Here is a 14,798-nt window from a genome sequence, read left to right as displayed (position 1 = left end):
GGCAAGAAAGGGGCTGACTCAAGCTAGTGACTCACTCCGTCATCCATGTCCCCTTCCCAGACAGCTCCTCCCATGTGTGGTACACCCCACAGGATTCATCCTCCACAATTCTGCTGTCCAGTACAGTAGCCACCAGCCACGTGTGGCTACCAAGAACTTGAATGAGGGCTCTCTTGTTCAAATGATAATGTGTGCAATCTACTGGGTTAATTTCTTTTTCTTTTTTTTTTTTTTTTTTTTTTTTTTTTTTTGGTTTTTTTGAGACAGGGTCTCCCTGCAGCCCCAGCTGGCTTAGAACTCCATATGTAGACGAGGCTAGCCTCTGTCTCACAAAGAACCACCTGTCTCTGCCTCCTGAGTGCAGGGATTAAAGTGTACACTACCACCTCTAGCTAAAAAATGGAATTTTTCAAAATTTCTGGAGATGAAGCTCAGTGGTAAAGCACTTGCCTGGCAGGCATGAGACCCTGAGTTCTATCCCCAATACACACACATTAAAATTTTTTAAAGTTATAATTTAAATAATTAAAATTACATTTAATTACACATGAAACTGTACTATATTGTATTTATTATAATGACTTTTAATGATTTTTAAATTAATTGTTTTATTTATTGTTTATTTACTTTGATTTGTGTGGGGGGTTAGTATGGGTGGAGGTCACAGGATGGCTGTAGAGTCGGCTTTTGCCTTCTGCCTTTACTTGCATTTTAGGATTAAACACTGAGGTTTTCAGGCTCGTGTCCTCCAGTGGCAAGCACCTTCACCCACTGAGCTCTGACTCTGCTTTTGGCTTTTTTTTTTTGGTCTTTTTGGTCTTTTTGAATATTCCTGTTGTTCCAGCTGGCCTGGAACTCACTACGTAGACCAGACCAGGCTGGCCTTGAACTCACAGAGATCCGCCTGCCTCTACCTCCCGAGTGCTGGGATTAAAGGTGTGCACCACCACGCCCGGCTGTTTAATACAAGGTCTCGCTATGTAGCTGAGGCTGGCCTCAAATTCATAATCCTCCTAAGGGAAAAGATTATAGGCTTGTACCACCATGCCTCAAAAATAATTTTTAATTAATTTTTTTCTAAAAAATTGGGTGGAGGAAAGATCAAGAGTTTAAGGCAAGCTTCAGCAATGTAATGATTTTTTTTTTAATGTTCTCCTTACTTTATTAAACCATACTAGTATTTTTTCAGGGACAAACATACAAACAAGCAGGCTACAGCGAAGAAATCTTGTTTTTGTGACAGAGTTTGGAAGTGACAAGATATTTAAAGATATTCTCTTCAGTGATGCTTCTTATTCTTGCTCTGGGATTCCAGGATATATTCAGCCCCTAGTGCTACCACAAATGCAGCAAATCCCCATTTGAATCCTTTAAATATTATACCCAGGAAGGAAACATTTTCTGCAAAGCCACCCATGTATCGCCAAGCTTCATTGCGGGCCCATGGGTCCCTTAGCCCCCGTGCAGCCAGCTTCTTCTGGACAGCTTCTAATGGTGTCCCTTCTATTTTCCATTGTCTGTAATCTGGAAGCTCCAATTTACTATGACCATGACCATGTCCATGACACTCAGTATTCAACCTTCCAGCCGGAGCCAACCGGAAGCGGATCTATGTAGTGATTTTAAGGCCAGCCTGGGCTATGTGGGACCTTGTCTCAAAAAATAAAAAATAAAATAAACTTCTCTTGTCTCTCTCTCCCTCTCCCTCCCTCCCTCCCTCCCTCTCTCTTTCCTTCTTTCCTCCCTCCCTCCCTCCTTATCTCCCCTTTGTGTATTTGTGAGTGATTATATATCCTGATGCTGGTATCACCGGTATGGCTGTCAAAACCAGTTTGCTTTTTTTCTTTTTTTTTTTTGCTATTTTACGGCGCTACTGAAATTTTCAAAATTGTGCGTGTGGGGTTTACACGTGTTGCTCAGTTGCAGAGCTCTCACCTAGCATGTTGTTCACAGTGTATTGGGTGAGTGCTGCCCTGGAATTTACTTATGCATTATTGTGACAGATAATATCGTCAATAGAATCTGCAATTACTGTAGAAACAAACCTCTGGGCATGTGTGTCTGTGAGGAATCGTCTAGATTAGATTGAGGTGGGAAAACCCACTGTAAATGTGGACAGCACCATCCCATGGGGTCCTGGATTACATAAAAAGAAGAAAGCAAGCTAAGCACCAGCATTCATCTCTCTCTGCTTCCGACTGTGGATGTAGTGTGACCAACTAACTGCCTCATACTGCTTCCCACCATAGTGGGCATCCCAAGCCGGCCATGGTGGTGCCCGCTTTTAATCCCAGCACTTGGGAGGCAGAGGCAGGTGGATCTCTGTGAGTTCAAGGTCAGCATGGTCTACATAGTGAGTTCCAGGACAGCTGGGGCTACAGGGAGACCCTGCCTCAAAAAGACGAAAAAAAAAAACAAAAAACATAGTGGGCATCCCCTCAAACTGTGAGCCAAATAAACCCTTCCTTCCTTAGGCTCTGCCTTTATCAGGTATTGATCATTAATCTTCTAGAATGTAAGCCCTAGGAGGGTATGGCTCTTTTCTGTCCTGTTCAGTGATATATTCCCAGAGCCTAGTACAGGGCCTGGGATACCATATTAAGCATGTACATAGTAGGTACTCAGTAACTATTTATTAAATAACTACATTACAACTAACTGGCTTTTCATGTGTGTGCACGCACATGCTCACATGGTATAGGGGATCTAATCTAATATGCTATCGTTTGAATGTTTCCCTCAAAATTTGGAAAATTTAATCCTCAATGTAACAGTGTTGGAAGGTGGAGCCTGATAAAAAGCCATTAAGTCTCGAGTTCTCTGCCCTTACCCTGGGCTTCACAGCCTTACCTCAGGAGTGGGTTATTTGTGGAGAGAATGAATGTGTTACAAAGGCTAGTGCGGCCCTCACCTGCCCTCCTGCCTAGCCGAGGGATGACACTCTGAGAAGGCTTCTCTGGATTCGGGCCCCTCCCTTTGGCCTTTCTAGCCTCCAGAACCCTGAGCCATTTAAACTGTACACACAGATGAAGACACTGTATTTAGCTTGGCTCTGCTGCACACTTTAGTCTTGTGCTGGGTTCTGCAAAGGAGAAAAGAGAGGCTTAGAGGGGTTCAGTGGGATCGGAGCCCCTCAGAGCTGGGATCTCAAGTCTGGGATAAGTGAGCAGTTGCCTCTTGGGTTGACGGGTCACTTTCCTTCATTGTGAGCAGAATTCCCAAGTCCAGGCTGTCAGGGAGGAAACTATGTGCTGATCCTTAGTGGCTTCATGCTTTTTCCAGCTGACTGATCCCTGCCTGGAGGCCGCCCCTGGGTGGCTTGTCACCTACAATTGTAAGCCACATCAGGAAGGAGTGGAGGGGCTAGAGCCTTTGCAGAAGTAGGAGCTCTAAGCACTGGGTCTTGAGGAAGCAGTGTGGTGGAGCAGCAACTGGGAATGCAGGGGGACTTCCATGGGGAGACTTGCAACCCAGAGGAGGGCCTGCTGGGGAGGCATCCCAGAACTCAGAGGCCAGGGTCTTGGGTCCCATAAGTAGGGCTCTCTCAGTTCAGTAGGAAGAGATGTCACAGTGTGAAGCCTGCTGGTTGGTGCATGGAAGGTGCGACCAATAGAAAACTGACTGCAGACCCCTGATAAAGGAGGCTAGGTTTCTTACTGTTTGGGCTTTTTAATTTGTATTATTTTTTAGAATTATGTATATATAGTGTGTGTCTGTGCACATCAGTGCAGTGCTGGAGTTACTTGCTGCTATGAGCAGGTTGACATGGATGCTAGGAATCAAATTCAGGTCCTCTAGAAGAGCAGTACAGGATCTTAACAGCTGAGCCATCTCACCAGCCCGTTTGAGCCCTTTTTGGCTCACTGTGTATCCCTGGCTGGCCTAGAACTCATTACCCACAGTCTGGCCTTGAACTTGTGGTGATTCTCCAGCCCCTGGGTTTCACTTGCTGGGACTACAGGCTTGAGCCATCACGCCCAGCTGTTGTGTTGTTTTGAGACAGTCTCACAATTTCTCAGGTTGGCCTTGAACCCACTCTGTAGTCCAAATAGGCATTAGTCTGTTGATCCTCCTGCCTCATCCTCTCAAGTGCTGGGATTACAGGCATGTACTACCATTCCTGGCTTAACTTTTTATTTTTTTTAATTATTTTCAGAATTTCTAATGGAGAGGATTTTGAAGGTTGCTACCACAAAGAAGGGATGTTTTTTTGAGATAACAGATATGTCAATTACCCAATCTGACCACTATATATTATGTCCATGTATTAAAATATCAAACTAGGCCAGGTGTGGTGGTGCACGCCTTTAATCCCAGCACTTGGGAGGCAGGGGCAAGTGGATCTCTTTGAGTTCAAGGCCAGCCTGGTCTACATAGCAAGTTCCAGGTCAGCTGGGGCTACAGGGAGACCCTGTCTCAAAAAGACCAAAAAATAAAAAAATAAAATATCAAACTATATCCAATAAATATGTGCAGTTATATGTCAATTAAAAATTGGGAGCTAGAGAGATGGCTCAGCAGTTAAAAGCTCTTACAGAGGGCCCAAGTTGAGATCCCAGCACCGGCATCCAGCAGCTCACAACCACCAGTAACACCAGCTCCAGGGGACCTGACGCCTGCTTCTGGCCTCCTCAGGTACCTGCACATTACATGGTGTATACACACAGGCATACACACACACATACACATAAATAAAAATAAAATCTCTTTTAAAAAAGAAAATGCAAGCGTGGATCTCAGAGCATTATTTTTTGTGAAGAGTGTGGCACAGACACCCCAAACTTTCTGGGCTCAGGCATCCTTAGTGTCTCAGGGAAGCTGCTGAAAAAAATAAAAATAAAAAAATTCCCCCATTAGAAAATCAAACTGTTGGCCAGGCATGGATGCACACCTTTAATTCCAACACTCAGGAAGCAGAGGCAAGTGGATTTCTGTGAGTTCAAGGTCAGGCTGGTCTATATAGCAAGCTCCAGGCCAGCTGGGGCTACAGGGAGACCTTGTCTCAAAAAGACAAAACACACACACACACACACACCAAAAAAAAAAAAAAAAAAAAAAAAAAAAAAAAAAAAAAAAAAAACCTTTTAGGTTGTTAGGTTTGGTAAGTAGACAAGTCCAAACAGCTAGTGAGTATTTATGCCCTAACAACCACTTGAAAAAAAAAATTGAACATCATTTGAAAGGAAAAATAGAGTTTACACACACACACACACACACACACACACACACACTTTTTTTTGAGACGAGTTCTCATGATACAGAACAACTTGCTGTGTACTGAAGGATGACCTTGAACCGCTGATCTCCCTGCCTCCACCTCCTGAGTGCTGGAATTACAGGCATGCAGTTTATGAGGTGCTGGGAATTGAACCCAGTGCTTTGTGCATGTTGAGGACGCACTCTACTGACTGAGCCATATCCCCAGCCCTATTTTATTCAAACACCAGTAATGGTGTCTTACTGGGATGTGTGTGCCTGTTGGTTCAACATAACAGCTGGAACCTTGGCATTAGATTAGAAACTGCTACCTTTGTCTCTGTGATCATTTTTTTACACAGTTTGCTCTTTATCACAAAGGCCATAAAGGCTGCTTCAAGAAGTTGGCATCCTGGCAGGAAATGAACGTGGCTTCAGAGAACAGACTGAAGGACCCAGAGCTGGCAGTTTGCAAGGTGCCTAGCAGAACAGAGGCTGCTCAGTCAGTCTAAGCTATCTTGGACTTAGACTGACCCTCTTCTTGGCAGGCTGTTAGGCGCCTTCAAGACAGTGCCCTGAGGCTGACCTGTAGTCAAACTATTCTCCCAACCCCACTAACCTCTACTTTTCATTGAAAAGTCACAGGCATATGTGATTTTCATCACATTCTCATTTAATAGCTAACAGGACTTAATCTCTAGTAGGAACATACTTTTATCCCCACTTCACAGATAAAGAAACTGAGACCTTAATCGACTAGTTGTGGCAGAGGTAGGATTTGAGTTCACATCTCCTGCCCCAATCACATACATGTTCCTGTTACTTTTGTTGCTGTTGTTGCTGTTCTTGGTAAGCATAACTCCAACCCTCTGCTCATTGACTGTGTCATGTTTATGCTGATTTGGCAGATAAAGAGAGGAAAGCCTTAAGGGAATAGAACACAGTGCTTAAGAGTACAGACCCCTAGCCTGGCATGGAGGCACGGACCTGTAATCCCAGCAATCAAAAGGCAGGAAGATTTCAAGTTTGAGACCAGCCTGGGCTTTATAGTAGATCCTGTGTCTCCTGCCTCCAAATATGCAGACCCTATGGTCAAACTACCTGGCTCTGAACCTGTCGCTGCCACATACCAGATGTGTGGCTTTGGACAACTCCTCTGTGCCTCAGTTTCCTCTTCTCTGATATTGGGATAAAAAATATTCTCTACAAGCCACCTTTAATCCTAGCACTTGAGAAGAGGCAGGCGGATCTCTGAGTTCAAGGCCAACCTGTTCTACACACAGAGTGCCAGGCCAGCCAGGACTACATAGTGAGACTGTGTCTCAAAAACCAACCAAAACAAAACAAAAATATTCTCTACCTCTTGAGTTGTTAAGAGTATGAATAAGGATATGTACATGAAGCATATATTCGGGAGCTGGAGCGATAGCTCAGTGGTTAAGAACAAGTACTGCCTTTGCAGAGAGCCCAAATTTGGTTCCCAGCACCCTCATCAGGTGGCTCATAAATACCAGTAACTCCAGCTCCAGGATATCTGACACCATCTACTGGCCTCTAAGAACACCTAAATTCCCATGCACAAACTCATACTCAGACCTATAAATACATAATTAAAAATTCAATAAATCTTAAAAAAAAAAAAAGCACATGTCCAGCATGCTGCAAACATTCTCCACCACTGAATGATTATTACATGACCATCAGCATAACTTCTCCACTCTCCTTGGCCAGGCTGAACATTCATCTTTAGCAAAAGTTTTACTACAGTGTAGCTCAGCTGGCAGAGTGGTCACCTAGCATTCACAAACTCCTGAGTTCAAACCCCATACCACATAAACCCATCCTGGTGGCATATGCCTGCAATCTCAGCACTTGAAGATAAAGGCAAGAGGATCAGAAGTTCATGGTAGGGCTGGTTAAAAACACTGATTGCTCTTCTAAAGGACCCAGGTTCAGTTCCTAGCACCCACATGGCAGCTAGCAACTATCCATAACTCCAGTTCCAGAGAATCTTATGCCCTCTTCTGGCCTCTATGGGTACTGCACACTTGGGTGCACATAAATACATGCAGGCAAAAACACTCATACACATAAAGTAAAAATAATAAATACAAGTTCAAGTATTGAAGCCAGCTAAAGTTACCTGAGACCCTGTCTCAAAAAGGGGGCAGGGGGACAAGTTTCCATGAAGTCCCAGCCACCCATTCAGCTTGATCCTAAAGCCACAGCCTAACCTCTCTGTTCACCTCTGAGGCCCACAGTGTCTCCATACAGCCCCTACCCCACCCTCTTCGACCCCATCTACTTTTGTCAACCTGTCAAATGTCAGAAATGACCCATAGTTACTCCCTGGAGAGCCAGTATGAGCACCACTTTGGTTCCATGCTTAGTGCTGCCAAGATGGTCACATTCAGAGTCTTTACTCCAAGGAAATGGCCAAGGCTATAGATTGGGGGGGGGGCTTGTTTCTTTTTCAGAAAGCTGCTGCTTAAGCATTTACTAGCTCACTACTGGCATACTTCTTCCATCCCCAAATGACACCCCCCATGACAGCTGTAATGGATTCATGTCCCCTGCTCCCCCCCTCCCTTTTGCCTTCCATCCCTAGTCCTTTGTGCTGGGGAGAGGCTCTTCCTCAGCGTCTGCTCAAGCAGCCACAGGAGGGCAGCAGGAAAGAGAGGAGATAGGCCTGGGGATGAGGACTGCCCACCCAGTGCATGGACTTCCTGCCCACTTTCTCTGTACCCCATTTTTCTCCTATAAAAGCTCAGGGAGGGGGCACAAGCATAGTAACACACAGCTACAACCCCAGTATAGAAGACTGAGGAGGATCATGAGTTCAAGCCTAGCCTGGGCTGCATGGCAAGTTCAAGGCCAAGCTAAACCAAAAACAAGTTATGTGGACCATTATTATCATTATTAATCTAAATGCAAAGACTTTTTACCTTTTAATTATTTTTATTTTATGTGCATGAGTGTTTTGCCTGCATGTAAGTGCACCATATGCATGAAATACCCCACAGAGGCCAGAAGAGGGTGTTGGATTCCCTGGAACTGGAGTTACAGACAATTGTGAACCACCATGTGGGTTCTGGGAACAAAACCTGGGTCCTCTTCCGGAGCAGCCAGTGCTCTTAGCCACTGAGCCATCTCTCCAGTCCTATTATTGTTATTATTATTTATTTGCAATGCTGAGGATAGAACCCAGAGTCTCAAACAAGCTAGGCAAACATTCTACCACTAAGCTACACTCCTAACCCCAAGGTCAGCTTTGAACAAACCTATTCCCTCCAGTAATTTCTGTTTCCTGGGCCTTTGATAGAGCCACAATAAGTAGGAACCTTGGATTTCTGTAACACTTCTGGACAAAAGATCTGGGTTTCAAACTCAGCTCCACTGCCTATGAGCTGTGGCCATACACGACAGCTGGAACTCCACCCACTTCTTATCATAATGAAGGGATGTGTTATTGCCTCTCTGTGACCATAGTCCCTGATGAAAAATTCAAGGGAGAGAAGGCTTATGTGTTTACATTGTTTATTTCCTGGGGTGGGCATACATGCCACAGTGTGTGTGGGGATGAGAGGAAAAATTGCAAGAGCTGGTCCTCTTTCCACCATGTGGAACCTGAGGACTGAATTCACTATGCCCTCTCACTGGACCCAGGGAAGATTTATTTTGGCTCACAGTTTCAGAGGGTTTGGTCCATGGTCACTTGACCTGATGCACTTTAACAGAGCATCATGGTGGCAGGAGCATGTGACAGATGTTCTTTACTTGATGGACAGGAAGCAGAGAAAGGCGATGAGCATGAAGAGCCAGGAATAATATGCCTCAAGGACTGGCTCCCAATGACCCACTTCCTCCAACTGGGTCCCACCACCACCTACCTTTGACTACTGCCCAAGAATTTCATACCCTGAATTCCTCAAGGTATTAATTCAGGGATCAGGTCAGACCCCTTGCAATCTGTCTTTGGAAACCCCATCTCAGACATACATAGAGGTGTGATTCACTAATCTTCCCAGGCTGTTCTAATCTACTCTAATCAAGTGGATAATGAAGATTAGGCATCACAGGGTGGTACTAGCACCCACCTCATAGGGGCTTTGTGGGAGTTCAGTGTGGTACAAACACTTGGTGCATGCCTGGGCACTGTGGCTCATCAGTGTCACCTGTAGCAATGACATTGACAATGCCAGTGATAATGATGGCCAGGACTGGGTTGGGCCCTTCCTTCAGAAAGCCTCCCTTGATTACCCTACCCCTCAGATAAGAGTCACTCCAGTCATTCCCAGAACTCCTTCTGAGCCTTCATGTTCTATGACCCAAATATTTTGGCCCTGAGTTCTCCCATTAACTCCTAGAAACCTGCTTCACCCCTGTCCCACAGCCATGGTACCCAGGCTCCCCATCCTTGGGCTCCATGGAGTCACAGCCTCACCGCTTTCTCCTACCCTGCCTCCGGCTTGCTGAGTTCTGGAATTGCCCACTGCTGTGGCGCTCAAGCTAGCCTTCTTGTTTCTCTAGGCCCTTGTCAAGCTCAGGACTCCTCTCCATCCCTCTATAAAGCACCTCCTAACCTTAGGTTCCCCCTTCCACCCTCTAGCCTGGCCTCATCACCACAGGTTTAAACAGTTATTTCTCCCATCAGACTTCAAGCACTTCCAGGACTCGTGGAAACCATGTTGCTTGCCCAAACACCAGCTCCCCATCTGGCACACAGCAGGAGCTCAATATAATGGTCACAGTGGTTGGGTGTAATGGGATGTACCTGTAATCCCAGCACTTGAGATGTAGAGGCATGAGAGTCGGGAGTCCGAGGTCATCCTCAGCTGCATATTGAGTTTGAAGCCAGCCTGAGCTACATGAAACTCTGTCTCAAAAAACAAAACAAACAACAAAGATGAAGCCCACTCTCTTGTTCCTGTTTCACACTGATATTCTAAGCCTGTCCTTTCTGATAGAGGAAGTTAGGTGGCTGGGGGTTGGGTCCATTGGTAGAGTGCTTGTCTAGCATGCATGAGCCCCCAGATTCAATCACTGGCATCACATAAAACTAAGCATGGTGGTGCAGGCCAGTAATACCTGCAGTCAGGAGGTGGAGCAAAATTCAAGGTCATCCCCTGCTATATAACTCATTTGCGGCCAGCCTGGGCTGCATAAAATCCTGTTACAAAAATAAAAACTAAAAATTAGCCACTGGCAGAGAAATGTGAAAGACAGACCAGTACTTAACTAAGGATTTTTCCTTGACATGGTGACTTGAAAAGGTAATGTTCTGAGCATGTGACCCAAGTGTACACAGTACCAAAACAGATCACATGTGCCATCATTCACTGGTGCAGTTCAGCAAAACAAGTTAATTTTGGTTCCCTGATTGAGGAGTGGGTAGTTGGTTCAGACAGCACCTGCCTCGCATGTGTGATATCCTAAAAATCAATTTCATTTGCCAGCTGCAGTCATGAGTGCCTCTAGTCCTAGCTGTGTAGAGGCTGAGGCAGGAAGATCTCTGTACTCTGGAGTTCGAGGCCAGCCTGGGTAACATAACCAAACCTGTCCCCACACTCCTAAAAAAAATTTTAGGGGGCCAGCCTGATGGCTCTGAGAGTAAGGCACTTTCTGCCAAGTCTGATGACCTGGATAGGAACCCCAGGACCCACATGATGGAAGGAGAGAACTGACTCCTGCAGGTTGTCCTCAGACTTCCACATGCAGACCTTGGCACACACGTACATGTCACCCCACATAAATAAATAAGTGTAATTTTAAAATGTAAGTGGGGAGGGGGCTGGAGAGATGGCTCAGCAGTTAGAGCATTGGCTGGTGTTACAGAAGACCCAGGTTTGGTTCTCAGCACCCACATGGCAGTTAACAACCATCAGCAACTTCAGTTCCAGAGAATCAGATGCTCTCTTCTGGTCTCTGTTGGCATTGCATACACATGGTACACTTAGATACATGCAGGTAAAACACTCATGCATATAATAAGTAAAATCTAGTAGGTTTCATAAAATAAATATTTTATTATTTGTTTGTTTGAGGTGGTATGCATGGCACCATGCAGAGGCCAGCAGACTGCTTTTGGTTTTCTCCTTCCTCCATGTGAGTCCCAGGGATTGAACTCAAGATGTCAGGCTTAGCAGCAAGTGCCTTGACTTACTGAGCCATCTTGCTAGCCCTAAAATTATTTTTAACATCCTCATCGACATCCTTTTGGATTTCTCCAGTCTCATCTCCTTGTGCAGCCCTAATGTTTGGGGCTTACCCACACTGTTTACCTTCTCCTGAACATTCCCTGCCCCTTCACATCTGTGCCTTGGACAGGCTATTTTCTCTCCATTCGTTGACCTGTTCTTGTCTTCAAGATTCTTCTGGTAAAAATATCCACTGAGATTTCCTACTTACAACAATGTGAGCCTCCACTAACCATCTAGCCTCCCCAGTCACTAAAACACAGCCAGAAGCGCCCAAATAACTAGATTCAATGTCATGAAGCTTAGAAATGCAGTGTCCCTCCCTCGTCCATAGTCAAAAGTTTTCATTTAGAAAGTCTAGGGTGGATTTCTAAGTGCGCCAGCTCAAAACAAAGAGCAGAGGACTGAGTTCTCCAATTTCTGTAAAACAGCAAAATTGTGTCCATGGTTAAGTGTTTAAGAAAGATGGGAAGGACATACCAGACTGTCAGCATCAGTTAACTTCTGGGGAGGAGAGCACACAAATGAAAACGGAGATTTAGAGAAAAGAAGCCTCCACAAACCATCTCCTGCACAGTGCTGCCGTGTGACTTGTACAAACTTCAGTGAGCCATCTGAGCCATATGGATGGTATCCAAAAGTTACCTCCAGATGGTGGATTTCAGATCATGTTTCTGTTTGCTTTGTTTATTCTTTTCTGTATTTTTCAAACTGTTTAACACGAACATTTATTATTCGTGTCAGGAAATGTATTAGATTATTTTTCTTTGGGTGGTCCTCCCTCGCTATCCTCTTTCAAAGGGAGCCAGGCACCCCACAGTTCTATTTCCTGTTGGAGGTGCACCTGGCTGTGGGCTGCAGGTGGTAAGAACCAAGGACTGTCTGTCCAATGTTGATACACACACCCCAAGAATTCCTTACACAACTTATGCCAAAGACGAGTTGCTGAGCAGAGTCCTATCAATAATTTCTGAATACATTTCTCATGCTTTCTTGAAGGCGTCTCTTCTTTAGACTGAAAGCTCTTCGAGGGCTCCTTTCACTCCCCTTGTCCCTGGCTAGCTCTAATTTGAACACAGAGTAGCATGAGGCAGGAAAAGCACCTACAGAAGGAAGGGAGGATAGCTATTAAGTGCGTCCTTTTGGTGGGATGCAATACTCTACTCCAACAGCAGGGGGCACTCGACCTCCGTGCGAAGTTTGCAAATATTTCTTAGCCTAAGAATTGGAGTGGGAGGGGGACTTCGCAGATCCACTCCCTTCGTTCCTGGATCCAAATGCCAAAGAAGCTTTTGTTTGAGCAAACACCTCAGGCGATTTTCTCAGGGTTCCATACAGCTTCCCCCCTGTCTCAGATGCCTTCCTGCCCTCCGAAGTGTTTACAGGTGAAGACACCTGGTTCCAACCAGCAGAAGCCCAGGGACATCTATGATACAAATATGCCAATCAAAGTGAGCAAATAAAGGAGTGCGCTAGGGGCTAGCGACGGCGGGGGGAGGGGTGGGCTGGGGAGGTGGCTCAGTGGGTAAAGGACCGTGTGTGCAAGCATGGGGACCTGAATTCAGATCCCGAACCCCTGTCACAAAGTAAGGTGGCTCTTGACAGAAAACACCCGACATTGACTTCTGGCCTCTGCGGGTGAGCCTTGCACATATGCACATGAGCTTGTGCATAGGAAAAGACATGAGCTGGAGCTCCAGGACTGCTTGAAGGCACTCCGCACTGGGCAGACAGTTGCAGGCTCAGTTTTAGCTGTGTTTCACCCACGCTCTACCCACAAGCCCTCACCAATTTCTCTATAAGCAAGCCTAATGAACTCATTGGGTCCCCAGGGTGAACTTTGGAGGAATCGTACCTCAGTTTGTCATTGGAACCTTACTTACAACCACCCCCACTACCACCCCCACCACCAAGGGAAGGAGTTTTGGCAAGTCAGCCTCTCAAGTGCTGGGATTACAGTTTTGAGCCACCACACCAAGCGCTGCCCTTTTTAATCAACTTCCTTTTTTGGTTTTTAGACAGGTCACCGTCCAACTCATGATCACAAGGATGTGCTACCATACCAGGCTTGGGATTTGGTAATCTTTCTAGAGGGAGATGGTACTTTCTGGGAAGTTGGGGGAGCCTGATGAGGTGACTCCTGGGGTTCTCTCTGGCCTCACTCTCCCCAGTCTAGGATCAGTTCCACTGAAGGTCAGTTCTCACAGTCACAAAGTGGCTGCCACCACTCACTAAGATTCCTTGGCCTCTTGGGAGCAGGAGGAATTTCCCACTTCCAAGGGCCCAGAGCTGGCACTACCTCTCATTGGTCTACTGGCTCAGGCCTGAATCAATCACTGGCAAAAGAGGATGGAATCACCAATGACTGACCTAGGCTAGCATTTCTCAAATGGTCCTAGGCCAGCAGCATCAGCCCCACCTGGGAACAGTGGGACTCCTCCAGCTTTCAGTTCAAGCCTGTCTGATCGGAAGCTTGGGGCAGGGGCAGAGTTCTCTGAAATCCTCCGCTCCTTCTGAAGACCTACCACCTTACAAAGGCTTTCTTTTTTTGCAGATTTTTGTTTCCTTTCTTTTGTTTTAATGTCTTTTACATTTATGTGGGATGTAAAAGTCAGACAACCTGTGGGAATCTCATCTCTCTACCATGTGAGTTCTGGGGACTGAACTCAGGTTGGCATGCCCAGCAGCAAATGCCTTTACCCACTGGGCACCTTGATGGCCTTTGTTTTTTTGATACAGAATCTCAATATGTAGCTAGCCCAAGCTGGCCTACAACTTGTCATCTCCCTACCTCCACCTCTCAGATGTTGGAATGACAGGTGTGTACTGCCAAACCTATCTTTTACAAGAGTTGTGATTAGATTTCACTTTGAGCAATAAGGAAATGGGTCCAGAGGAGTGAAAGCTGCCTGGCTGTGTACTCTGTTGTCTGGGTCCTACCCTTTATGCCATATGAGACATCCAACTCTTCTAGTGACCTACCAATGGTGGCCCAGGGGGAACACTGGCCGCACAGCACAGCATTTTGAGACAGGGTCTCCCTGTTACCCCAACTGGCCTGGAACTTGCTCTGTAGACCAGGCTGGCTTCAGATACACAGAGATCTGCCTACCTCTGCCTCCAGAGTGCTAGGATTAAAGGCATGTCCCAACACACCTGGCTCTACTACAGAGAATTTTAAAACCATCATAAAAGCAACTAGAGCCGGGAGGCGTGGTGGTGCACGCCTGTAGTCCCAGCACTTGGGAGGCAGAGGCAGGCTTATCTCTGTGAGTTCAAGGCGCCTGGTCTATACATAGTGAGTTCCAGGACAGGTGGGGCTACAGGGAGACCGTTTCAAAAAAAAAAGAAAAAGTAAATTTATATGTGTGTGTGTGTGTGTGTGTGTCTATATATGAGTAAAAA

General features: G+C 45.9%; 1 pseudogene across 1 annotated transcript; it reads right to left on the bottom strand.

Moving 5' to 3' along the window:
• Positions 1–1,249: 1,249 nt before the first annotated feature.
• On the bottom strand, positions 1,250–4,081 carry LOC103740204 (annotated as a pseudogene). Its single transcript, XR_607540.3, has 2 exons — positions 4,037–4,081; positions 1,250–1,609 (listed from the first exon to the last, which is right to left on the bottom strand). The product of XR_607540.3 is annotated as an NADH dehydrogenase [ubiquinone] 1 beta subcomplex subunit 3 pseudogene (transcript).
• Between the last annotated feature and the right edge of the window lie 10,717 nt (positions 4,082–14,798).

The sequence above is a fragment of the Nannospalax galili genome, unplaced genomic scaffold (genome assembly GCF_000622305.1).
Source record: "Nannospalax galili isolate Female #2095 unplaced genomic scaffold, S.galili_v1.0 scaffold911, whole genome shotgun sequence".
NCBI lineage: Eukaryota > Metazoa > Chordata > Mammalia > Rodentia > Spalacidae > Nannospalax > Nannospalax galili.
The sequence above is the reverse complement of the archived record's forward strand: the minus strand, read 5'-3'. Positions and strand labels throughout refer to the sequence as shown.